Source organism: Elephas maximus, chromosome 19 (genome assembly GCF_024166365.1).
Source record: "Elephas maximus indicus isolate mEleMax1 chromosome 19, mEleMax1 primary haplotype, whole genome shotgun sequence".
NCBI classification, from domain to species: domain Eukaryota; kingdom Metazoa; phylum Chordata; class Mammalia; order Proboscidea; family Elephantidae; genus Elephas; species Elephas maximus.
This window is the reverse complement of record NC_064837.1, coordinates 43,919,100-43,946,510: the sequence shown is the minus strand read 5'-3', so window position 1 is coordinate 43,946,510 and position 27,411 is coordinate 43,919,100. Positions and strand designations below refer to the sequence as shown.

Genomic DNA, 27,411 nt, shown 5'->3' with positions numbered 1-27,411 from the left:
GAAACATGGTGACATCATGAGTTGGAATCGACTCAATAGCAGTGAGTTTGGTTTTGGTCTACTCTGAGGGGGGCCAATGGAGTATTTAATTTTTAGAAGAGTAAATTTTCCCATCTATACTAGTAGTGGAGTCACCAGCAAAGACAGATTTTATCCTAAGGCCAACAACTAATCTTAACATTAATCAATGTGTTTCTATTGTTTGAGCCCTTAAAATCAATCGACTATGAAAAGTATTTACCGAATGCAGTCTGGATGTCCAGTCCCATGTTGAACTGCGAACCTCACCACTATCGATTTCTTTCCTTGCTTTGAATAAGGAGAAAATGCTCTGGCCTTGAAGAGTCAGGAAAAGACTCAACTTACAGTTCAGAGAGGAACTGCTCATAGTTTCAAGAACTGAGAGCTTCCCGTCAATATGTAATATTTTCCTCCTTTAAACAATTAATTTCTCTACCATCTTTTACAGAAGATTTTGCCTTTAAATAGCAAGCCATTAAAAAGATTTCCTGTCTCCCACAAAATCATTTTGATTATGCACCACTAAGAGATATTTTTCGATACACAAAGGCTATTTCTCCATCTACAAAAGTCTAGAATAGTCAGCTAGGTATTCTGGTCAAAAGGGAAGCTTTGAGCTCAAGATACAAATTCACTTCAAAGGATTAAATACTTAAAGAACTCATAAGTTACAAAATACAGGGAAGAGTTAACACTACCGCTTTATCTCTACTAGTAGAGGTAGTTACTTTAAGAACTAGCTGTTTTACAGAGATTGACATTTTATTGGTTCTTCCAATATCATTTCTTCACAATGAGGAAAAATAAACATTAGTTAAATGAACTGTTAGAATCTGAATAGAAATAGAACAAGTCAATACACTCATAAGCTATTGCTGTTCCCAGAACCTAGTCCAGGCTTTTCAGGTTCTTTCCTAAGTGTGAGCTTTCTCATACTTACATGAGGATAATTGCCCAAGAATCACAAACATACCTTCCAGCACTAAAGTTCTACTGTTAAAATTATATCTCCCTCTATTCATACATGCCTTTCAAAAAATAAAAGCAATACATACACAACGTAAATAATTCACAAGTTATAGAAAGTTATAATTGAAAAGTAAGTTTCTCTCAGACCCCAAATTCCTCTCTTTAAAGCCTAAAGATAACCACTGTTGCTTTTGTATCTTCAAAAAAAAAAAAAGAGTATTCTGTGTATCTGAACATCTGTGCAAGCATATCCATGTGTAAATCTCCAATAAAGTGGTAGTCCAAGAGCAAGCCCAATTATGCTGAGTGAAATAAGTCAATCACAGGACAAATATTGTATGAGACCACTACTGTAAATACTCAAGAAAAGGTTTACATACAAAAAGAAACAATCTTTAAAGGTTACGAGGGAGGGGAGGGGTGGGAATGGAAAATCGCTTAATAGACAACAGATACGTGAAAGCTTTGGTGAAGGGTAAGACTATACACAATACTTGGGAAGCCAGCACAACCTGTACAAGGCAAGGTCACAGACATATCCAAACCCCCCGAGGGACCAAACTGCTGGGCTGAAGGCTGTGGGGACCATGATCTCCAGAATATCTAGCTCAACTGGCATAACATAGTGTATAAAGAATACATTCTACATTCTACTTGGTAAGTATCATCTGCGGTCTTAAAAGCCTGTGAGTGGCCATCTAGGATACTGCACTGGTCTCACCCCTTCAGGAGCAACGAAGAATGAAGAAAACTAAAGATACAAGGGAAACATTAGTCCAAAGGACTAATGGACCACATCTACCACGGCCTCGAACAGACTGAGTCCAGTACAACGAGATGGTACCTGGCTACCACTACTGACTGCTCTGACAGGGATCACAATAGAGGGTCCCAGATAGAGCCGGAAAAAAAAAAACATAGAACAAAATTCTAACTCAAAAAGAAAGACCAGACTTGCTGGCCTGACAGAGACTGGAGAAACCCTGAGAGTATGGCCCCTGGATGCCCTTTCAGCTCAGTAACGAGTTCACTTCTGAGGTTCAACCTTCACCCAAAGACTGAACAGACCCATGGAACAAAATAGGACTAAAGGGGCACACCAGCCCTGGGGTAGGGACTGGAAGACAGGAGGGAAAAGGAAAGCTGGTGATAGGGAACCCAGCGCTGAGAAGGGAGAGGGCTGACATGTCGGGGTGGGGGGGGAAGTTGTTAACCAATGTCACAGAACAATGTGTGCACTATTTGATGAGAAATTAGTTTGTTCTGTAAACCTTCACCTAAAGTACAAAAAACAAGAGCCAGTCCAAGAGCCTGTGCACTGTTTAGTGATAGACACTGCCAAATTGCCCTGCAAAATGCAGCACCAATATATATGCTGAACATGATTCCCTACACTATTCATCTAGGATGGCCAGAAAATTAAATAAGGCAGAGAAAGAGTCATAGAGGAGTGGATACAAACAACCTTTGAGAAGAAAAGCCATAAGAAGGCCAGAAATGTCTTTTATTAATTAAGTGAACAAACTAAAATGTAGCAGACATGTTATATGGTACTGGCTTGCTATTTTTTTTTTTTTAATAATTTTTATTGTGCTTTAAGTGAAAGTTTACAAGTCAAGTCAGTCTGTCACATGTAAGCTTATATATACCTTACTCCATACTCCCACTTACTCTTCCCCTAATGAGTCAGCCTGCTCCCTCCTTCCAGCCTCTCCTTTCGTGATGGTTTTGCCAGTTTCTAACCCTCTCTACCCTCCCATCTCCCCTCCAGACAGGAGACGCCAACACAGTCTCAAGTGTCCACCTGATACGAGTAGCTCACTCTTCGTCAGCATCTCTCTCCAACCCATTGTCCAGTCCCTTCCACGTCTGATGAGTTGTCTTCGGGAATGGTTCCTGTCCTGGGCCAACAGAAGGTTTGGGGACCATGACCGCCGGGATTCTTCTAGTCTCAGTCAGACCATTAAGTCTGGTCTTTTTATGAGAATTTGGGGTCTGCATCCCACTATTCCTGGCTTGCTATTTGTTCACAAGAATTTAAGTGTTGATGTTTCCTTGAGGTACTTGTAAAAGAAGATATTAAAAGAAATAAATTTCTTTTCAAGGGGAATAAGTGAGCAACCTGTATCGCAGATTCTATGAATCCCAAGAGTTCCAGTTCCGAGGTCAGGACTTAATAACATGTATGGCCAAATTCCTCCACATATAATCCAGTCACTTTCACCCAGACGTGGTTATCAGCACAGTGAAATGTGAATTTAGTTCTTCATCCTCAGCACTGGCAAAGAATCCTTATTAATTCAGCTGTTTATCCCCAAATTAAACAGGATAGTGCACGATTCCAGAGGTAATATGAAGTGTTAATAAACAAAGCAGCAGCTCTTGGAAGTATTTTTTTTTTTTCTTAATTAAATAACTGATATAATGTCTAGCAAGTAGTCAGTAAATTAGTGCTTATTAAATTCAGGGCATCTACTTTGAGAATTACCATCTTACTTTAATGGGAAGTATTGGCAAGGCACCATGTAAACACCAGGCAACTCTGTGATATGTGTGTATGGGGAGGGCACATGAGTTTCTAAACACAAAAGAAATATACATAAAAAGTTCTTATTTTACTTTCCTATTATTTGGAGCCCTGGTGGCACAGTGGTTAAGAGCTATGTCTGCTAACCAAAAGGATGGCAGTTCAAAGCCACTAGCCACTCCTTGGAAACCCTACTGGGCAGTACTACTCTGTCCCATAGGGTTGCTATGAGTTGGAATCAATTTGAAGGCAATGGGTTTTTTGGTTTTATTACTTGGTATTATCAAACCAAACCCATTGCTGCTGAGTTGGTACCGCTGGTGGATTCGAACTGCTGACCTTTTGGTTAGCAGCCCCGCTCTTAACCACTGCGCCACCAGGCTCCACTTGGTATTATAAATACTTATTATATCCTCAGTTGTAGCATGATATCACATTGGGAGAGGGAACAATATTTTGGTTTGACATTGAAATGTGGAAAAAAAATTTCACATTTGGGAAGCCAGAAACAGTACACCTAATGCCATGTATTTGTTTTCAGCAGAAGCTCCTTCTCATTTTATGAGAGAAGTGAGAAAATAAACCCAGGAACAATCAATATGAGACTATTCCCAACACCATTCTTTCCTCTCCTCACCCAAGTAGATCAACCACACTCCACACAAAATCTCTTAAGAAAACTGCCCCCCCCATTTCTTGTTATCAAAGAATCACACACACACACACAAAAAAATTAGAGTGGTCTTCTAGCCTTGTTCTCACCACACCAAAAATTATCTATAGGACCCAACTCCAGACACTGACTCAGAACAGATCGTTCCAGGTGTCCAACAGGGTGATCAACTGGAAAAGGGAGGAAGAGTTGAACTAAACAAAAAAATTATATAAGAGGCCCCCGAATTCTTCCACTAATAAAGAAACCCTTACCTGGCAGGCATACGGTCTGGGCAGGCCCTTTAAGGCTGGTGTAGCTGAAAGAAAACTTCAAGTCTTCTAGGTGGTGGCAATTCTACTTAATGAAGTTCAACCCCCCACTTACCAAACTGAATTAAACAGATTAGTAGATAAAAATTTTACACTGAGAGTTTTCAAATAAAAAATTTAAACCAAAGAAAAACAAATATTCCAATTACAATTAAAAGAGGCATGCCTCACACTTAGATGAGATAATGACATCCTTCTATACAATCTACTGTTTTCAAGACACACAAGAATCTGTATCTTTGACCTGAGATTGGTAGTAAGTGGCAATCAATCAAGGAGAAAAAAACAAATGACTACCCGGAACCAAAAATCAAATCCAAAGATATTCAATTTAACACCGTGATTGCTCATTCTGTCAAGAACAAAGTAAAGCAATGTTTGGCTTGGTTGCTATGTTAAACAGCAAACTACTATGACATAAAAGAAAGTAACGGCTCCCAATTGGCTGTGGACAGTCTGGTAACCAAAGTTCACAATCGCTGGTTACTGCCCATACCTGTCAGAAAAGTTTATGCAATCAGATCATGTAATTCAAATATCTTCCAAAAGTAGTTTTTTAAACCGATGTCCAATGTTCTTGAGAATTCCATACAATTTATAATTAACCTAATCACTTCTACAGATATCTCATGTCTATAAATTTTGAAACTTTCACAGTTGACATTAATTTAGTTAATTCAATACATCTTTATATAATATTTGGCAATAAAGAAGATACTGTTATCTTCATCCTTTATCCTGTGATAAAATCACAACCTTTAATTCCCACCATACTTGGAGGAGATGAAAAAAACTTATTCAAAAAGTTTGTAATGCCTAACAAATAGTACTGATGCCTTTGAATTATGGTGTTGGTAAAGAATACTGAATATACCATGGACTGCCAGAGGGACGAACAAATCTGCCTCAAAAGAAATACTGCCAGAATGCTCCCTCAAAGTGAGGATGGAGAGACTTCATCTTATGTACTTTGGACATGTTATCAGGAGGGACCAGTCCCTGGAGAAGGATATCATGCTCAGTAGAGGGTCAATGAAAAAGAGAAAACCCTCAAAGAAATGGACTGACACAGTGGCTGCAACAAAGAGCTCAAACATAGCAACAATTGTGAGGATGGTACAGAACCAGGCAGTGTTTTGTTCTGTGGTACGTGGGGTCGCTATGAGTCAGAACTGACTCAACAGCGCATTAACAACAACAACAATAAAGGTTTGAAAAGGGAATGAGTGAATATATCATCATCCAGATGAAATGACCTCAAGCATTTTTACTTCTCTTTGTGAAGATTCCATATTTACCAAGTGATCATTTGATTGGCATATCATAGTATTTACTAGCTGTATGATCTCAGGTAAGTGAACTAAAACAAAAAAAAAAAATCTCTCTGTGCCTGTTTCCTCATCTGTAAAATACAGTCAAGAAAACCACACTGAAGGGTAAAAAAGTGGTATAAATAATTCAAAACAGTAAATATATATCTATATCCATAACATTATTTTGGAATCCATTATGTAATTTTGCCTATAAATTTATATCTTAGCTGAACTAAAAAGAAAATGGTATTTACATAGCCTGGACTTACATTAAAGCCATCATGGGAGTGAATTCAAATAAAAGAAGAAATCCAACGTGAGATAAACTTCTATGGATACCTTACATGAGGATAATTTAAAACTATTATCTATGTGGAAACCCTGGTGGTGCAGTGGTTAAGCACTATGGCTGCTGACCAAAGGGTCAGCAGTTTGAATCCACCAGGTGCTCCTTGGAAACTCTGTGGGGCTGTTCTACCCTTTCCTATAGGGTCTCTGTGAATCAGAATGAACTCAATGGCAACTGGTTTGGTTTGGTTTTTTTTTAATTACCTGAGTCGTAATCAACTTGATGACAACGTTTTTCTTTTTACTGTGCTTTAAGTGAAAGGTTACAATTCAGGTCAGTTTCTCATACAAAAACTTATACACACATTGTTATGTGATCCTAGTTGCTCTCCCTGTGATGTGACAGCACACTCCCCTCCATCCTGTATTCCCTGTGTTCATTCAACCAGCTCCTGTCCCCCTCTCATCTCACCTCTGGACAGGAGCTGCCCACATAGTCTCATGTGTCTACTTGAGCCAAGAAGCACACTGCTCACCAGTATTATTTTATGTCTTATAGTCCAGTCTAATCTTTGTCTGAAGAGTTGGCTTCAGGAATGGTTTTAGTTTTGGGCCAACAGAGTCTGGGGGCCATGTCCCCTGGGGTCCCTCCAGTCTCAGTCAGACCATAAAGTCTGGTCTTTTTACTAGAATTTGAGTTCTACATCCCACATTTCTCCTGCTCCATCAAGAATTTTGTGTTGTGTTCCCTGTCATTGGTGGTAGCTGGGCACCATCTAGTTCTTCCAGTCTCAGGCTGATGCTCTGGTTTATATGGCCCTTTCTGTCTCTTGGGCTCATATCTTCCTTGTGTCTTTGGTGTTCTTCATTCTCCTTTGCTCCAGGTGGGCTGAGACCCATTGCTGCATCTCAAATGGCCACTTGGCTAGCTTTTAAGACCCCAGAGACCACTCACTTTTTTTTTTTTTAATATAATAATTCCTCTCAACAGCATCCTCTTGAGGCCCAAGCTTAGCCATGAAGTTCTTTTAAAGGAAAATCTCTAAATGCCATTTGGAAATAAAAGATGAGAACAAACGAGATGCCAAAGGTAAATTCATCTAGACCTGGAACACCATGAGAGAATCATCCAAGTGAGGATTTTTCCTCCCACAGATGTGAGGATCCATTACTGTATCCTAATGGACTAGAAGTGATATCAGCCTGACTGCCAGTTCAACTTACTTCATAAAATCAAGGTATTCTTGAAAGGTTATATAACAATTTCAGTACCAGAAAAGATCTGAATCACCACTGTGTCTAAACCCTTTGATTTTGTAAAAGAAACTGAGATCCACAAAAGTTGCCACATGTCTGTCAAACTATATAATAAAATAAATATTTAAGTATTAGGATGTTCACTATTTAAATAATCCAGTTTTCTAAATATGTAAGGAGCCCTGGTGGTACAGTGATTAAAGCATTTGGCTGCTAACTAAAAGGCTGGCGGTTTGAATCTACCAGCCACTCTGAGGAAGAACAATATAGCAGTCTGCTTCCGTAAAGATTTATAGCCTTGGAAACCCTATGGGGCAGGTCCATTGTGTCCTATAGGGTCTCTATAAGTTGAAATCGACTCAACGGCAGTGGGTTTGATATTTGGGTCCTCCTATACTTCTTGTAAAAAGAGATTTTAATGTATTCATTTTGCTTAAATTGGGCCACATCTATGTGTCTGCTATGTCTTAGAGTTCAATACTGTATAACTTCAGATAGACTAAAAATAAAATCACAGTCCTCTGGGATATAACTTAACTCCCATACCAGCCACTCCATGGCACCATACATGAACTCACATCTCCAGTTGCTCTAGCAGCTATGCTCTAGCCTATTCGTCAGCTCATACATAAAACCATGTGCCTTCCTCAAAGCTGTTCACACTATTCTGAAAGCCAGAGATGGCCTCCTATCTCCTATCTGAATCCTTTCCATCATTCCTGATCCAAGTCAAGCCCTACCCTGCCTTGAAAGAATTTCCTAATCCCCCCAGTTCACTGTGAATTCCTATCATACTTATTGTCACTTTCTTGGCAATTAACAAATGTTATTTCAGGGCCTCTTACCTGGCAACTAACATCCGATGCCCAGAAGTAGAATTCTTCTGTGTATGTCTTTCCCAACTGAAGATTTGCATTCAATAGGTCTAGTGAGACCTAGGAAAGGTATTTTTTTTTTTTTTAAACTTATGAGCTAGGTAGCCTCTGATCAAATGAAGAAGAAAACAGCTGGTAGTAAGAATAAGATTTTTCTTCTTCATTAAAACGTCTTTTAATGCTGTTTAAGTTTCTTTTCAATCATAAAATTACTTAAAGACTAGAAAGGAAAAAAATGTTATGTTGCATACCCTTTAACACAGCAATTCCATTTTGGGAATCAATCCTAAGGAATCAATGTGATCAGTACATAAAGATTTATGTACAAGGATGCTCATCACAGCATAATTTATAGTGCAAAAATTTGGGAAAAAATAAGTTATTAGTAAGGAGTTAGCCAAATAAAATATGATGTATTCAAATAAAGATTAGTTTTTATTCACACAAAATCTATACCATACTAATGAATTAAAAAAAATTTTTTTAAAAGCAATATTTTAAAATGATCCAATTTTTGAAAAGATATAAACATCTATGTGCATATACACATTTAGAGAAATGTCCAATAAGATATTTGGCAAAATGTTAACTGTAGTTAACAGCATGGTGATATTTTGGGCAATTTTTACTTTTCTGTTTTTTTTCATGAGTTATTCTATAATCAGAAAAAACAAATATTTTCATTCTGAAAAAATAGTTTGGATTTTGAAATTACACACAATTGTTGTTAATGATTTGTGTGTATAGTGCTCTTATTTACTATCATCACCATTTTAAGGAGTGACACGCTAGCTCCTGAAGGGTAGTAGTCCCTAACAACACATCAAAGTTGACATGCCCCAGTGGCACAAACTGTTAAGCACTCACCAACTAAATAAGAGGTTTGCAGTTCAAATCCACTCAGAGGTGCCTCGTAAGAGAAGCGTAACTATCTGCTCCTGAAAGGTCACTACCTTGAAGATGGAGCGCAGTTCTACCCTGCCACGTGGGGTTGCTGTGAGTAGGAACTGAGTTGATGACAACTGGAAAACAGGTCATGATAAAGACCACACATTTTGTTATTTTCATAATCTTTGCTACTTCCAAGGTAAGTCAATTTTATGTAATGAAACCCAGATCTGTATCAAACTTCACCAGCTTTTCCAAGACCCAATGCAATAGATCCAACTGCCTGCCTGCTTAGGCAGCCTTTCCTAAATGTCAATACATCCAAAGCCAAACACTATCTTTTTTCCCAAACCAGCTCCTCATGACTGCTTTATATCTGTTAATGGACCAATCGATCATTCATCTGGGCTTAATATCAAAAAGTTATCTTTCATTCCTTGCCTACTGTCTACCCTACTCAAAGTGGCTCTACACATCCTCAAATGTCTCCATGCCTACTCTTTTCTAGTCCTACTGCCATCATCCCAGTTCACAATAGCATCAATTCTTATTCAGACAATTAGAAAAGGCTAACTCCTCCATACCTCCAGCTCTTTTCTTACCAAATTTATACTATATGATACCATTTAGCTACTTTTACAACTATCAATATGCAGATGATGTAAAAATTGATTACTTCAAGCCCTGACTTCACTTCGAGCTCCACTAGTATATCTGCCTACTGAACATACTTAGCTTCATTCGCATCTCAAATTGAACATATCTAAAATTAACTCCTGATTTCTGATCTTCCTTCCAAATTCCATGCCTACTCCTCTCATTCCTCTCCACACCCCTACACCCCAGTTCAGTAAGTGGCACCTCTACCCATCCAGTTGTTTGAGCCAGAAACCTGGAAGTCATTCTTGACACCTTCCTCTCCTTCAACCTCCACATTCAATCTATAATTAAATGGAGTCTTTCCTTAACATATTTCTCAAATCCATCTACTTTTTTCCATCTCCTCTATCAGCAAGTTCCACCTTACTTAAGATTCTTATCTAAGTGGTCTAAGATGCAGCCCAGGCATGAGGTGATTCTAATATGCAGTTAAGGTGAGAACCTGTGCTGTACAGGATCTGGACTCCCATCACCCTCTCTGGCCTCATTTCTACTTTATTTGCTCACTTAACCTATAACTACACTGGCCTTCTTGTTGGTTCCTTGAACATGTCAGGTACATGAATGCCTCATGGCTTTTGCTCTTGCTCTCCCGTCTGGAGTGCTCCTTCCATTAGAAATCTGTATGGTTCAGTCATATTACCCTTTCCCCCAGTTATTAAAATTTTGTAGTAAAATATATATAACAAAGAAATTGTTATTTCAACCATTTTTAAGTGTACAGTTCAGTGACATTACATTCACTATGTTGTGCAATCACCTCCATTTCCAAGTTTTTCATCACCACAAACAGAAACTCAGTACCCCTTAAGCAATAATTCCCCATTCTCCCTGCAGCTCCTAATAACCACTAATAAACTTTTGCCCCTAGGCATTTGCCTATTCTAGTTATTGCATGTGAGATCATATGACATTTGTCCTTTTGTGTTTTATTTCACTTAGCACAATGTTTTCAAGGTTCATCCACATCACTGCATGTACCAGAATTCCACTTCACTTTATGGCTAAATAATATTCCATTGTGTGTATATATCACATTTGGTTTACCCATTCATCTGTTGGTCAACATTTGGGTTGACTGCCACTTTTTACCTCTGTGAATAATGCTGCAATGAACACTGGTGTACAAGTATGTGTTTGTATCCCTACTTTCAAGTCTTTTGGATATATATGTAGGAGTTGAACTGCTGAGTCATATGGTAATTCTTTAATAACTTTTTGAGGAAATGCCAAGCTGTCTTCTACAGTGGCTACACCATTGTATATTCCCACCAGCAAGCAAGAGGGTTCCAATTGTTCCACATCCTAACCAACACTTGTTATTTTTGTGATATCATTTCCCATTTCTCTGATAATGGCCATCCTAGAGGGTATGAAGTGGTATCTCATCGTGGTTTTGATTTGCATTTCCATGATGACTAATAAGGAAACCCTGGTGGTGTAGTGGCTAAGAACTAAGGCTGCTAACCAAAAGGCTGGCAGTTCGAATCCACCAGGCAATCCTTGGAAACCCCATGAGGCAATTCTGCTCTCTCCTGTAGGGTCGCTGTGAGTTGGAATCGACTCGATGGCAGCAGGTGTATGTGTGAATGACTAACAATGTTGTGTATCTTTTCATTTACTTACTGACCATTTGTATGTCTTCTTTGGAGAATTGTCTATTCAAGTCCTTTGCCCATTTTTTAATTGGGTTGTTTTTCTTCTTTTGTCGTTGAGTTACAGGACCTCTTCATATAACCTGAGTTAAATCCTTATCAGATATATGGTTCCCAAATATTTTTCCCCATTTCAAATACTACCTTTGTAGTGGTTTAGTGAGGCCTTCCCTAGCCATTCTATCTAAAATTGCATCCTCCTGCCCAATACTCCATTATCCCTTTTTTGGTCTTTATTTTCCTCTTTGGGACTCATCACCTTCTAATATACCATATTTTATTTGTTTATTGCCTGAATATATGCTCCATGAGAGCAGGGATTTTTATCTGTTTTATTCCTCAGCTGTATTCTCAGCATCTAGAACAGTGTCTGGCACACACCTGATGCTCAATTAATATTTGTTAACTCCTCGGCTTTTCTGACCTTCCCCAACTAAATTTAATCTCCCTGTTTTTCTCCCTAATAGTAATTTATTCCTTTCCTTCATAGCATTTACAACTTATATTTGTGTTGTTGTAAATTTGTGTTTACTTGTTGAAGGGTCTTCCCACTCCATGAGAGTAGGGTTTTTATTTGGTTTGCCATTGTACACCGTGCCTTGTGCTATACATGGCACAAAGTAGCTATTCCATAGAATATTCAACAGATGAATGAATGAATGAACGTGGTCAAATAAATTTTCTGAAAGCTCACTCTGATCATGTTATTTCTTTAATTAAAAACTTTGAATAATTCTATTATGAAAACATTCTGCATCCCACTTTGAAATGTGGCGTCTGGGGTCTTAAATGCTAACAAGCGGCCATCTAAGATGCATCAATTGGTCTCAACCCACCTGGAGCAAAGGAGAATGAAGAACACCAAGGTCACACGATAACTATGAGCCCAAGAGACAGAAAGGGCCACATGAACCAGAGACTTACATCATCCTGAGACCAGAAGAACTAGATGGTGCCCGGCCACAACCGATGACTGCCCTGACAGGGAGCACAACAGAGAATCCCTGAGGGAGCAGGAGATCAGTGGGATGCAGACCCCAAATTCTCATAAAAAGACCAGACTTAATGGTCTGACTGAGACTAGAGGAATCCCGGCGGTCATGGTCCCCAAACCTTCTGTTGGCCCAGGAAAGGAACCATTCCCGAAGACAACTCATCACACATGGAAGGGACTGGACAATGGGTGGGAGAGAGATGCTGATGAAGAGTGAGCTACTTGTATCAGGTGGACACTTGAGATTGTGTTGGCATCTCCTGTCTGGAGGGGAGATAGGAGGGTAGAGAGGGTTAGAAACTGGCAAAAATCGTCACAAAAGGAGAGACTGGAAGGAGGGAGCAGGCTGACTCATTAGGGAGAGAGTAAGTGGGAGTATAGAGTAAGGTGTTTATAAGCTTATATGTGACAGACTGATTTGATTTGTAAACTTTCACTTAAAGCACAATAAAAATTATTACAAAAAAAAAAAAAAAAAAAACTTTGAAAGTTCCCATCATTAAACCCAAACTGCCTGGCCTTGGTAGAAGACCTTCCATGTTCTGGGCCAATTTACTTTCCAGTCTGATTTCCCATTACTCTATGTATCCTTTGCTTCAGTCATACAACACTGTTTGTTATTTCCAGTACATACCCCATACTAACAAACACTGCATTTCCCCACCTCCACATATTTGCTCATGAAATTCCTTCTGCCTGAATTCCCTTCCCCATTTCTGCCAATTCTAGCCTTTATAATACCTGCCCTTCCAAGCCCAGTTCAAATGTAATCTTCGCAAAGGTTACCTCATCCCAACTTCCCCAAATGAACATCTGTTCCTCTTTTAAACACCAAAATATAAAATACTGGTTTAATCCCCACTCATTTCTGAACACACCCTTCTCCCACTTTTTCCAATCCCCTTTACTTACAGTCATTCTATAGATATTTGTTGAAATGTCAGTTATCACCACTACTCCTTTCTCCCAGTCACAATACATACTCAAATTGCTATGGGGTGGAGGGAGGGGGAAATGTTTCTCTTTAGCAAGACCTTTTAATAATCAAAAGATATAAAACTGGAACAGTAAATTCCCAGCCATAACCCTCCTTTTCTATGCTTCTTCTGGAAAGTCAAGGGCTTCCCAAATACAACTTTTGGAGCTCAGATTTTTTAATGTATTCAACTGCTTGAAAAAATGTTAAGCTGTATATGCTACTATGACAACACAAATTCCATACAATTTATTAAAATGGGTTATCCTTCTAAGATTATCACATACATGAAAGCATACCTGGCTGAAAACCAGAGTACCTTAAACTCTGATGCTTGAAGATAATTCCTAAAAAAGCATTTCTGTTCAATGAGAAATCTGAAACTTCTTGTGATCTTTAAAAATATCCCATTATTTCTATATCATGTTAAGTGATGTTAAGTGACCACTAACAATCCAGTAAAATCCTACTTGCATCTCAAGTAATAGACCTTTGTTTCCCCACCTACACCCTCTCTTCAAGTCGTAGTTCTCTAACTGTGGTCCATGCATCCCTGAAGGTCACTAAGACCCTTTCAAGGTGTACATAAAATCAAACTATTTTCATAAAAATACTATAAAATTATTTCCTTTTCATTGTGTTGACATTTGCACGGATGTGCAAAAGTAATAAGGGGTAAAAACTGCTATCTTAGCACAAAGTAATGACATCCAACTGTATTAGAATCATTGTCCTTCACCATCATGCGCTGGTGGGTTAAAAAAAAAAAAGAAAAAAAGCCCATTTCACTTAAGAATGTCCTTGATGAAACAGTAAAAGAAAAATTAATTTTATTAAATCTGAATCCTGGAGTACATGTTTTTTAAATATTCTGTGTGATGAAATGGGAAATACGCACAAAGCCCTCCTGCAGGATACTCAGGTACCACGGCTGTCTGCAGGAAGAGCACCTGTGACTGTGTCTGAGTTGTGAGCTGAACTAGCTGCTTTTTTTAGGGAACGCTACTTTTACATGAAGGAACAATGGACCAACTGTCATTCAGACATGGGTATCTACCAGACAGTTTCTGTAAATGGAGTGTGTCACTTCAAGGAAAGCAACGGACAGTATTTGTTGCCAATGATAAAATCCAAGCTTTTAATCAAAAATATAGAATTTTGGAAAACTTGTATGTGCCATGGTAAGCTTGCGCAATACTTACAGCCTTTTCTGATGAGATAGGTGGTGATATTAATTCATGTGGTTTTTTTGATACCGCATTATGAAATGTGTCAATAATTGGAAGAGTTACATAACTCAACGAACCAATACTTCCCAAATGACCAATATGTGGTTTTATAAAATCACGTATGGGTATAAGATCCAGTCTAAGTCCAAGACTGATCAATGGGTTTTAATGTAACAGTAACACCAATAATGCTTTTAGATTCCACACTGAAACCTAACTTATTAGAAACCACAACTTTTCAAGTTTTGGTGTAGTATCAGAGAAGATATGCACAATTATCTGAAAAGGCTATAAGATACTCCTCCTTTTTCCAACCACATAGCCTTGTGAGGCCATATTTTCCTCCTATACTTTAATTAAAAGAATCTATCACATCAGATTGAATGGAGAAGCAGATATGAGAATCTAGCTGTCTTCTACTAAGCCAAATATTTAAGAGATTTGCAAATATGTAAAAATATGCCACTTTCTCACTAATTTTTGAAAAAAATTACTTTTCATAAAAATGTATTATTTGTTAATATTAAATTGGTTTATTATTTGTTATTTTTATATTAATAAATATTTTAATTTTTTTTTTTTCAGCTTTAATTTCTAATTTGGTAAACAAAAGCTCTCTGGGGTCCTCAATAATTTTTAAGAGTATAAAGGAGTCCTGAGATCAGAACTTTTGAGAAGGACTGCTCTAAGGGAATCTACCTCTGACTCCAGCCACCTCCAAAATTGCTCTGTTTGTACCAAATCTTCCCCACTCCCATCCTCAAGGTGAGTTGAACCTGGGCACTCATCTGGCCAGGAAAAATCAATCCTCAGACTGACAATCAGACCTCTCTCAGGAATCTGAATGAAGACTTATGAAGACACTAGAGTCCATTAACTCACCGCTGAGATCTGGTGGTTCCACTTTTCCTTGCATTCTACAACAGCTATTTCCTTTTGATAAATCTCCTTTTATATGAGCTATTTTAAATATGTTTCTTTTCTTTATGATCAAGATAGCCTTAACACCATAAAATCTCAATGCCTTCACCAAAAGTGTTTTTTATTCGGTGTCTTGGATACCAAGTTATAACAAAATTTCTCTCAATCAACGATTATATCCCTATAAAAGTGGAAAGCACTCCAACAAAACAAAACATTGAATGGCAATTATAGGCTCATTCAGAACAAGGGACATATTTAACGATCAGCTGCTAGATCGGGAGGTTTGATCTTTCTCCCTGTTCTTGGAGAAGGTTGTTATATATCATGTCAATATACTTTAGACAGCAAACGCCTTCATTAAAATGGACCAATCTGACATCGTTTTTCAGGGATCCTGATGAATAGAAAAAGATAAGGTAGTGAGATTTGCCCTACCAGATATGAAAAATATTATAAAGCTATGATAATTAAGACAGGGCAGTACCAGCAAAAGACAGACATGCAGACCAATGGTACAGAACAGAGAAAGTAAATACAAACCCTTGTCTATATGGAAACATATACGTGGCCTTACGAAGTAGTAGGGGGCAGATGAACTACTCAATAAATGATGCTGGAGCCCCAGGTTATTCTTAAGGAAAAAAACTAGATCTCTACTTCACATCGAACATCAAAATAAATTCCAGGTGGATTAGAGACCTAAATGTGAAAAGAAAAACTTTTAGAAGAAAATATAGAATGTAAGTTTATTACCTCAGTATGGGGGGAAATTGTTCATTAAGACACAACAAATACAAACCATAAAGGAAAAACATAATAAATCTGACTATATAAAAGTCTAAGGTTCGATAAAAGATAAAATAAAGTTAAAAAGCAAATTAAAACAAAGAGATAGCACTTTATACACATTACATTGAAAAATATTAAAGTCTTATACACCAGCTGTTTGTCAGGATGTGGTATAATCAGAAGTCCACTACAATTTTTGATGGAATTGTACATTAGTATAACTTCTTTAGAAAACAAATTAGCAATAGTCAGTAAAGCCAAAGATGTTTATAACCTATGACCTTGGCAATCCCACTTCTACGTGTATACCTAGAGAAATTCTGGCACACATTCACAAAGAGTTGGGCACAAGAAGGTTTATTGAAGGATTCTGTATAAGGACAAAAAACTGGAAATACCTCAAATGTCTATTAACAGCAAATAGATAAATAATAAAATACCATACAGCAGTTTAAATGAAATCAAGTTGCATGTCTATTAACAGGAAATGGATAAATAAACTATGGTACAGTATATTCATAAAATACTATACAGCAGCTTGTCGAGTCCTGGTGGCACAGTGGTTAAAGTACTCAGCTGCTAACTGAAAGGCTGGCAATCGAACCCACCAGCCACTGCACGGGAGAAAGATGTGGCAGTCTGCTTCCGGAAAGATTTACAGACTTCAGAAACCCTATGGGGCAGTCCTACTCTGTTCTATAGGGTCACTTTTAGTCGGAATCGACTCATCAGCAGTGTAGTTTGGTTTGGGATACAGCAGTTTAAACGACTGCAGTCAAGTTGTATGCATCAATCTAAGTAAATCCAAAAATGATACTGAGTACAAATTCAAGGTACAAAATGGTACATCTTGGATTCTAGCATTTATCTCAAGTTTGAAAATGACAGACACCCATGGGAATAACAAACACCAAATTCAAGATAGCTGTTACCTCTTAGGACTGGAGAACAGGCGTACACTAAGACTTCACTGTTTCTGTAATACTCTATTTATTACTAAAACAAATCTGAGCACATATATAACAAAATGCTAAGATTTGATAAAGTTGGGTGATGGGCATATGAGCAATATTTTTATCTGTTTATTCTACATGTATGGGGTATTTTATGATTTAAAATTTAAGGCAGCACCAATGATTTTCCACCTTTAAAAACTGTCATTTTTATTTGCAGCAAATGTTTACACGGCTACTTGTTTCTAAATACCAAAGAAAGGAGTATATAAACCTCAATTTACGAAGATGAATAATTACATACATTTTTTTCTCTTACTAAAAATAAATTAATTAAAAATAAGAGAAATCAGAGGCCTTAGAACTACTGCAAGCATGTAGCAGGTACCATGGCAGGAAGATCTAAGCCAACAGCTTCTTAAAAAGAAACAGCTAAGAGTAAAGGTCTCCATGGTCAGATAAGGGTTACCGTCTGAACACTTCATTCCCACTCTGAGGTCTGCATCCAAACCTCCCAAAGCTGCATGACCAGCTTTGCCACAGAGGGCAGCTAGGCAACTCCTGCATGTTCTATTAAAATGTGACCATAGTTGTAAGAATGAAGACCCAAGCTTTTCCTAAAGAGGCTGGACTTTAAAATTTCTTTTCTTGTAATGGGAGCTTGTCAAAAACAAAAGTAAAAGAAGCTACTGGATCCTACTAGCAAATCTGTCAGCAGTGACTTTCAGAGTGGCTTGCCAGGCCTGAAAACAAACACAAGAAACAGGTGTTCATCCCTGAATACACAACCAGAATTTAATATGGGGCCAGTATTATTATGAAACCAGGTTGACAAGAGCTTTATGAAGTCTGGAAGTAAATATGACAAGATGGTAAAAAGAAAAATGAATTTCTGATAAATATCAGAATACTGTTACTGTCTAGCTTTGCATAACTTGAGATCAGATAAGATTACTCAAAATACCACTACATGGTAAAAGTCTAATAAAACATTTTTTGCTAAGGTTACAATGCAGTTCCACCGTGTCTTTTGTTTCCGTTAACCTTCATTAGTGTGATGGATTTTCAGAAAGCACTGTGCATACACCGACATTTCTCCTGAGTCTATACAGTTCATATTATAAACTCACAGGATTCAGCACTGTTCTAAACTCAGGCTTAAGACAGCTAGGTATCAGAGTTCGTGGCCTATCTGAAATTTTTCCCTAATTAAAAGCAATTTCTCTCACTCTCTTTTCATGATAAAAATCTAGTGATAATGGGGAAAAAAATGCTACTACAGCATAATCTTATGTAACACTCTGTAAGGCAGGAGGAAAGACAAACGCGTACTTGTGCATATACACACAAAGATGTTTGTATGTAGCTATCAAAATCCGACATCCCAACAAAGCTTATAAACACACAATTTAAGTCTCTAAATTTTATCCTGTGTACCTTTCATCTCAGAAAAACAGCAGAATCACTAATAAGAAACATGAAATTCCCTTCTACAGTTAGTTTCATATTAAAAGGAGGGGAAAGCAATGCTCTCTTTCGGAGATCCTACCCTCTTTCACAAGAAATCTTGTGGGTTGCAGGATCCAGAATCCAGCAATGCCACAGGCACAAAAGTGAGTCAAACACTAAGAGCCTTGTGTTAAAATAAAGGCATCTTTAGTTTTAGAATTTGGTTCCAGAAGCTCCATAAAGGAGGTGAAAAACAATTTATTGAAAGGGAAGAAAATGTGATGTTTATAAGGTACAGAGGTGAGGGTTTCACATCTAGGACAGGAAAAATACAAAGCGAGCCAGGAACTTCTTGCGCCAGAAAGCAAGGAGTGCTCATTCACCAAGCTTGAAGGGGTTCCACAGGTCAAATACGGGACATTTTGAGCATCAGAAAGAATGTCTATAATTGTTGATGAAACGCAGAATGAAAACCCATGAGTTCATAATGATACTAAAACAGAGAGAGAGAAAGAGAAACTATTCATTTACTACCATTGGAGGTGACTATGATACCATCTCCTTACTCAGAAAATTGTTAAAGGGAAGAATTAGGAATTTACCACAACTTTCTACATAGAAATTCTAATTTATTCCTAATTGATGAGGGAAATTTTTATAGACAAATGAACACTAATCTTTGTAAAAGGACTCACAAAATTAGAAAAATCACCATTTTGCACCAACCAATGGTTCAGGCAAGGATCATCAATAGAGCTAACATCTGAAAGGTTGCTAAAGAAGTTAAACAGTATGGTGCCAAAGTGTCACCACCCTACAGATGACGTGGTAGTTACACAGAAAAAATACTGTCTTCATATTGGAGAGATCTGGTATTTACCACCTTAACGAATGACCGAACAAGTTCAGCAGCACTGACAGTGGGGCATTATGACATATCGCTCTCCTGTTGTGATACAGTATGAGGCACACAGCAACGCCTCTGAAGTATTCTTACCAAAAGTCTTCAACCTAAATCTAATCAAGCCTTAACTGCCAGATTACAAAAAAAAAAAAAATTACAGGGATAAAGGCACAAATTAAACAATACCACAAGGAAACAACAAGAAAACTCCAGAAGTAATATATTCTCAAGACAACTGTCCTGGTCTCTTAAAAAAGCCAGTATCATGAGGCTTCTAAATAAACTGTTTGCGATTTAAAAAGAGATTAAAGAAACATTACAAATATAAACATCCTGGTTTGGAGGAAAAAAAATACAAACAGCTAAAAAAGTCACCTTTGAGACAACCGGGGATACCTGAACATGAACTGGACATCAGACGGTAATAGAAAATTCCCATTAATTCCCTTAACTGTGATAATGTATTATAAGAACAATTAAGTAAAACAGTGTCTTTATTTTAAGGAGATGCGTCTAAAGTGTTTAAGAGTAAAGCGTCATGACATCTGCAATATAAAGATATAAAAAGCCCACTGTCGTCGAGTTGATTCTGACTCATAGCGACCATACAGGACAGAGTAGAACTGCCCCATAGAGTTTCCAAGGAGCGCGTGGCGGATTCAAACTGCCGACCTTTTGGTTAGCAGCTGTAGCACTTAACCACTACGCCACCAGGGTTTCCTATAAAGATATACATACATTTTATATATAGACACTTATGTACACACACGTGAACGTATACAGATAACTAAATATGACAAAATGTGAACAATGAAATCTCGGTGATGGGTACCCTATGATGGGTATAAAGGTGGTAATTGTACAATTCTTTCAACTTTTTGTATGTTTAAACTTTTCCACTTAAACGGTTGTTAGAAAAAAAAATTGGTTCAAACTGCACCTCCAGGAAGGCCTCCCAAATGAAATGAAAGCTCCTCTAAATGCTGTTGTTCTTAGCTGCCATCCAGTCGGCCCCGACTCATGGTAACCCCGTGCACAAAGGAACAAAACAGAACCACTGTGATCCATAGAGTTTTCATTGGCAAGTTTTCAAAAACAGATTGCCAGGGCTTTCTCCTCAGTCCACCTTAGTCTGGAAGCTCCGCTGAAACCTGTTCAGCATCACAGCAACACGCAAGACTCTACAGAGAGACAGGTGGTGGCTGTGAATAAGGTACAGTAGCCAGAAATCAAACCCAGGTCTTCTGCATGGAAGGTGAGAATTCTACCACTGAGCCACCAAAGCCTCGCTCTAAGCCTTAATCAGTCCTTTATATGGCCTCCTGAGCCTAGAACACAATGTGTTACTGTTCCACACTGTTTTCTAATTGTTTCATATACTGAGTAGATGTGGTTTTCCAACAAGATTGCAAGCTCCTTCAGGTATATATAAAAAAAAAAAAAAACTCATTGCTATCCAGTCCATTCCAGCTCAAGGCGACCCTACAGGACAGAGTAGAACTGTCCCATAGGCTTTCCAAGGCTGAAATCTTTATGCAAGTAGACTGCCACATCTTTCTCCCCCTTCAGGTACAGGTATCTTTTAATTCTTTTCCATTTCTTCACAGCTCAGAGTGAAGTGTTCTGCAGTCAGCAGACTTCTGAAAAGCGTTAGTACCAATACTCTGCACAAAGAAGGAACTCAGTAGAGTACCCTGAACAAGCTGGGATAGCTTTTCAATCTACACTCCTTGACAGAACAGCGGTTTACCTATATAAACAATTCTGAGTTGCAGTAATCAAAAGGAGATCATAAACCATCACGTATGGGCTTACAGAATTTCACACAGAGAAACTATCATCTAAGAGCTGGAGAAAAATTTGAATATAGCTTCTATATGTTTTCCAAGCACTATCATGGATTTGCTCTTATCCAGGCACATGATTTTATTCTCAAGATTTTATACTTCAGTCGAACAATACTCCCCACCCCCACGTGCGAAACTGTGACAGTATTTATCCACAACTCCTCCGTGTAATGACACTTACCAAGCTACATAATGAACTTTAAATCTTAGATAAAAGACTGCACAAATATCAAAATTTTTGATAACAATGTTGGTGAGAAAACAGGCACTCTACTGGCAGGAACATAAACTGGTACAACCTCAATGGAAGGCAATTTAGCAGTATCTACCAACGTTAAAAACACAGACACTTTGAGTCATACTTCCACTAGAAATTTATCCGACACTCAGGTACATAGTAAGTACGTACAAGGAATTAAGTACATACTGGAAACAACCTAAAAGTCCAAGAGTATGGTTAAATAATGATATATCTATACAATGGAATACCTGTCATCTTTCAAAAAGGAAGAAATACTGTATGTACTATATGTATGGAATGATCCCCAAGATATAGTAAGTGAAAAAAACAAAGTGCAGAACAATGGGTATAGTATCTTACCATTTGTGTAAAACAAAGGAACCAGGAAGCCCACCAAAGAATAAAAGGTATATATGCCTGTATAAACACAGACCATCTCTGGAAGGGTCAACAAGATACAGGTAACGATGGTCACCTTTGGGGAAGGGAACTAGATGGATGAAAGGGGGATGGTAGAAGAGACTTTTCACTTCCTCTCGTTGAATTCTGAATTTCGTTTCACATATACGTACACACGTTACCCATTCTAAAGAGGGATTTAAAAAAAATTAAAAGCTCTGCACCAATATAAATTATTTAATGATACTCATCTTAATCCCAAAAGCGTTTCTTTTAAATGAGTCTTGGACAAATTGAACCAGATGAAATGTTTCCAGATAAGAACAAAGCATCCCAGATGACAGAAGCCTACTGAGAAAATGAACATTTATTACCTCAGTTTCACCTCAAGATTTCACCAGAACCTGACAGAAGTCAGGACATAGGAAGCATTTAACATCTCCAAGTATCAAACTAGCCACTCTGAAGAGCTCTAAAAGGAGAAGTCACCAAAGTTCCAAATGGACACTAACCACCCCAACCCTAAGTATGATGCTGTCACAATAACTTATACTCCTCAGTCTTTGCACAAGGAAACAAAGATGAATCTCCAGCTCTTTCCCAGAATGCAGGATGATATACCAAACCAAAAACCAAACCCAGTGCTGTCGAGTCGATTGCAACTTATAGCGACCCTATATAGCGACCCTATAGGACAGAGTAGAACTGCCCTATAGAGTTTCCAAGGAGCACCTGGTGGATTCAAACTGCCGACCCTTTGGTTAGCAGTCATAGCACTTAACCACTACGCCACCAGGGTTTCTCACAGGATGATATATGTACCCCAAATTCCAGTGCTTCTTCTGTGTCATCCCTTGGCTCCAACTGTAACCATGGCAACAGGAAACAACATAAAAGACAGCTGAACCAAGAAAAGGCTAGGGTTAAATTGGGAAGTGAAAATATGTATATATGTATATATATGTGTGTGTGTATATATATATATATATATATATATATATATATATATATATATACTTTAAGGTCCAAGAACATAAGGTTCTAGAGTAAAGAACGACACCAAAAAAAAATTCTTAAGAGAAGAATACCAAGAAAAATAAAACACAAAGGAAAGAGAATAGAAAATAAGGCTCACTACTACATCCCATGGGAAACCCTGATGGCGTAGTGGTTAAGAGGTTGGCTGCTAACCAAATCCACCAGGTGCTCCTTGGAAGCCCTACTGGGCAGTTTTACTCTGTCCTATAGAGTTACTGGAAACCCTGGTGGCGTAGTGGTTAAGTGCTACCTACGGCTGCTAACCAAAGGGTCGGCAGTTCAAATCCGCCAGGCGCTCCTTGGAAACTCTGTGGGGCAGTTCTACTCTGTCCTATAGGGTCACTATGAGTCGGAATTGACTCGACGACACTGGGTTTGGTTTGGTTTGGTTTTACAGAGTAACTACGAGTTGGAATCAACTCAACGGTAAGGCGTTTGGTTTTTTGTTTTTGTTTTTTTTTTGGTTTAATATGTCCCATATTAGTTACCCAGGTGGGAGACAGAGTTGGCAGAGATAACTGAAAAACATAGAAAATGCCCTCCACCCCAAACAACTTAGCTATTTGTTTCAGTGCTATTCAGCACGCCTTTTGCTAGTAAGAGTTTATCTTTTCCCCACCCTGTTCAGATGGCAGAGGTAAACAGCAAAGTATCCACAAGAGTGGCAACACGGGAGCAAATTAAAGGACTACGTATAATCTGGCAGGTCAAAACCCAGCTCCCAGATCACTGAAATATTGTTGTACTTTAAAGTTCCTTGTTTCAATTTTTTTATCTGCCAATGCGGAAAAAAAAAAAAAATTCCCGTTACTTAAAACCTCCACTGGATGAGTTATCGTCCACCAGTAGTCTCAGATTGCTTTTGTTTTCATGTGTTCACAGTGCATCAATAATGTACAGCTAAAACGACAGCGCTAAGGAAGATCTTTAACAAAAAAGCGGCAAATGGGTCACACAAATTAGGAGGACTGGCAGATGAGAAACCTGATGTCTTCATTTACAGTTACTACCCTAAGCCCCAAACTGTGTTCTTTATCTCTACCTTATCTAGTTCTGTGGAGACAGTTTAGGATTTTACTAAAAGGAAATCCCCTTGCTTACTTTCTTACGATCTACCTTAGTACTCCCTAGAAAGGTTACCGAAAGTCCCTGACAAAATTATTGAATGAGTTGAGGCACCTACTCCTAAATTTAGGAGAGATCTGTACTATGCATACAGGACGATGGGAGTAAGGGAAAGGAAAAGTAATCCTAGAACTAGAAGTTGCAGTGACAGTTTCAAAAGAAAGGTCAGCGTGGGACACGTTGGCTCTGGGAAGCGTTTGTAACCTGGGAGTCTCTGGGGCAACACCAGATGCAAATAGTGCTTTGTCCATAAATCCCTCAAATAATTTAAATTTTCTCTTCTGGATAGAAGCAACAGACTCACTATCTGGCAAAAAGTCTAGCCCACTGCCTGGGAAGAAGGGGGGAGCGTGTTAAATAAGCTCTTTATCCCGCAGGTCCCTGCAACACAGCGATGCGCATGCGCCCCCGCGGCACCGAACAAGCACCCCTAGCGCGTTCACACTCGCGCATGCGCAGTCACCCATCTCGCCGCAGGCGACAGCTCACTATTTGGCAAGGGGGATGGGGCTGGGAAAATGATGGCGGGGGGGCTGAAGGCAGGGGGCGCGTTTGTGTCTTCTGAATGCTTGGGATTGGGAGAAGGGACGGTTGATTAGGCTCTGGCATTCGCAGGCCACGTAACCCGGGATGTGGGAAATAAAGCAGATAAGAGTATATGTGTGTGGTGGGGGGGGAGTTGTGAGGGGGTCAGTCACCTCTTAAGGGAGGCGCCCACTCCATTCCGACAGGACAACCCCCTCCCTCGACTCTCCTCCCCCCACTCACCTGAGAGCGGCGGCGACAGCTGCTGGTCCCCGTCCCCCTGCGCTCGCTTCATACTGTCCGCAACATCCGGGACCTGCGGGACCGCCGATACACAAATACACACACACTCGGAGCGCGCACACTCACACACACACACACTCCGAGACACACCGGCCGGAGCGTCATGGCGTCATCACGTCGACGCAGCGAGCGCGTACCCGCCGGGCCCCACCCCGCGCGGCCTCCTCCCCTTCTTCCCCTCTCCTCTCCTCTCTCCTCCCCTCCCTGCCTCCTGTCCCTCCTCCCTATTCCTCAAGCCTCCGCCTACCTTCCGTAGTGCGCATGCGTCCCGGGGCCTCGCCAGGGCCAGGGAAATGAGGGGAAGGAGGAGCCTGAGAAGAAAAAGGCGGGAACTAGGAGGGGGTAGCGTGCAGGGCGCGGGAGGATTGAGCCGAGGTGCGAGGACCAAATAGAGGGATGCCAAAAGGGGCAGGGAGTGGACAGCGTAACAATAAAGGTATTTAACAACAAACATATTTGGGAGCGGTGTATGGGTTAACAACTACTTTTATATCCATTAGCTAATTTTTTTTTTTTTAACGAACTCTTAGTGAACTGGTGTTTTTTTTTTTTTGGACTCTTGTGATAATGCTAGAGACCCTTAAAGTTACTTAAAATTTAGAATTTGGAAACAAAACCAAGGACTACTCTTCTGGGGGGGAAGATGGGGTATATAGATGGCCCAACTGAAAGGAAACTGAGACAGTGACAATTTGTCATCTTGGACACCTCGGTCCCCAGCCTGCCTCACCTCCTAGCTTCCAGGGGCCATCAGTGATTCCTGAATTGAGTAAAAGAAAAAAGTCAGAGAGCATCTTGGCCCTGGGAGAAGAAAAGTCACCTCCCTGTTGGAGTAATAATGTCAATGAGGAGATATTTGTTATAGCTACAATTCTTCCTCCAGCTTAAATTTTTAAAAGTTATTCTTACTGAATCAAGCCAAACAATCCAGATCCCTAAATGTAGGCACTGTCTCCTTTCCCTACCACGTAGACAAACGTGACGTTGTACCCAAAAGAGCAACACGATGAACCTGTGGATCATGGGGTGACAAAGCGTGGGCCTTGCCCTGGGAACAACTCTCTCAGTCCTGTGGGACTGTCTCCAGGAGACAGTACTCACAGTCTCCTGCCACATGCATCCCGGCGCCAAGTGGCTGGTGAGTCTGTTCAGCAGGGAAGGCTCAGAGCCCATGAGCAAAGCCACAGGTGTTTAGAAAAAACTTCCTGACAGTGCCAAGCTGTCCTCCACTTTCAAATGCACAAGCAGACCCTACAGCCCCACAGTTTTAAATTTCCTAGGAATCGTGGACAAAACACTCCAAACTCCTAGCACCTGTATAACCCGTGTTTCAGCCAAAATGATCAAGACATGGAGAACCCAAATATTACAATGACATGGTTACTGTGCCCACTCAAAAACAGTAAAAAATTCATCACCTATTGGACTAATGGTTGAAATTTTCCTATTAGATTTCACTTATCATCATTATCAACAAGCATTCATTACTTTAGCTTAAGCCAGCAAGGTTTATGTCCTTGTGAAAATTCAGCATGCCCCAGGGGTGACCCAGTGAACAATTGTAAATAACTGGCTCCTGGGTGTCGCAGAGGCTGTTCAGCTACCTGTTCTCTTGACTTCAGATTTCACTGGAAGTCAAAGAAAAAAGAAAAGAGGTGCTCCTGGGAGGGAGGAGCATGGAGGGGCAAAGAGGTACAGAAACAGGAAACTGGAGGCACAGACAACATACTTTGCCTACCTCACAATTGGGACTAATCATTATAGTTTGGCCAGACTCTGCCCAGGACCTGGGAGCGGATGGATTCCTGGGGCGAGCGAGTCTGTGTCAGCAGCTTGCTGGGCTAGGCTTGATTCCCCGGTGATCTAGAAGGACATGAGAGGTCCTGTCCCCATCTGTAGCCTGCCGCAATGACACCTCCATTCTACTGTGGAGACCATGCCACCCACCTGAGATGTGATCCTACCAGCCGTGGTACAAAGGACTTTGATTTGGTGTGGAGCTGATTAAACGATTGTAGTTGTCCTTGGAAGCACCGTGTGGAAGAATTTTAAACAGCTTCTCCTTTTTAATATGCACTTCCTCTTCGGTTTTAATTATTTTGTTCCTACATTTTCCCTTTCAATTTACTAAAATCTAGAAATGTAATTAGAGCAGAGCCTGGGCTCAGAGAAAGCTGCCAGGATTTCTACAGTGATTAAATATACCAGGCATCCCTTTAGTGTGGGACTGAAAATTAGGATTCTCATTATTATCTTTCCCTTATCCAGGAAAGAATCG

At 39.4% G+C, this 27,411-nt stretch overlaps 1 protein-coding gene across 4 annotated transcripts in view; it reads right to left on the bottom strand.

Annotated features, from left to right (window-relative positions):
* Nucleotides 1–25,247, bottom strand: part of SPOP (speckle type BTB/POZ protein) — a 76,151-nt gene extending 50,904 nt beyond the window's left edge. For all 4 annotated transcript variants that reach the window (XM_049859099.1, XM_049859098.1, XM_049859100.1 and 1 more), the window contains exon 1: nt 25,074–25,247. The gene's annotated coding sequence lies outside the window, so the exon portion shown is untranslated. The remainder of the gene's footprint in view (nt 1–25,073) is intronic.
* Between the last annotated feature and the right edge of the window lie 2,164 nt (nt 25,248–27,411).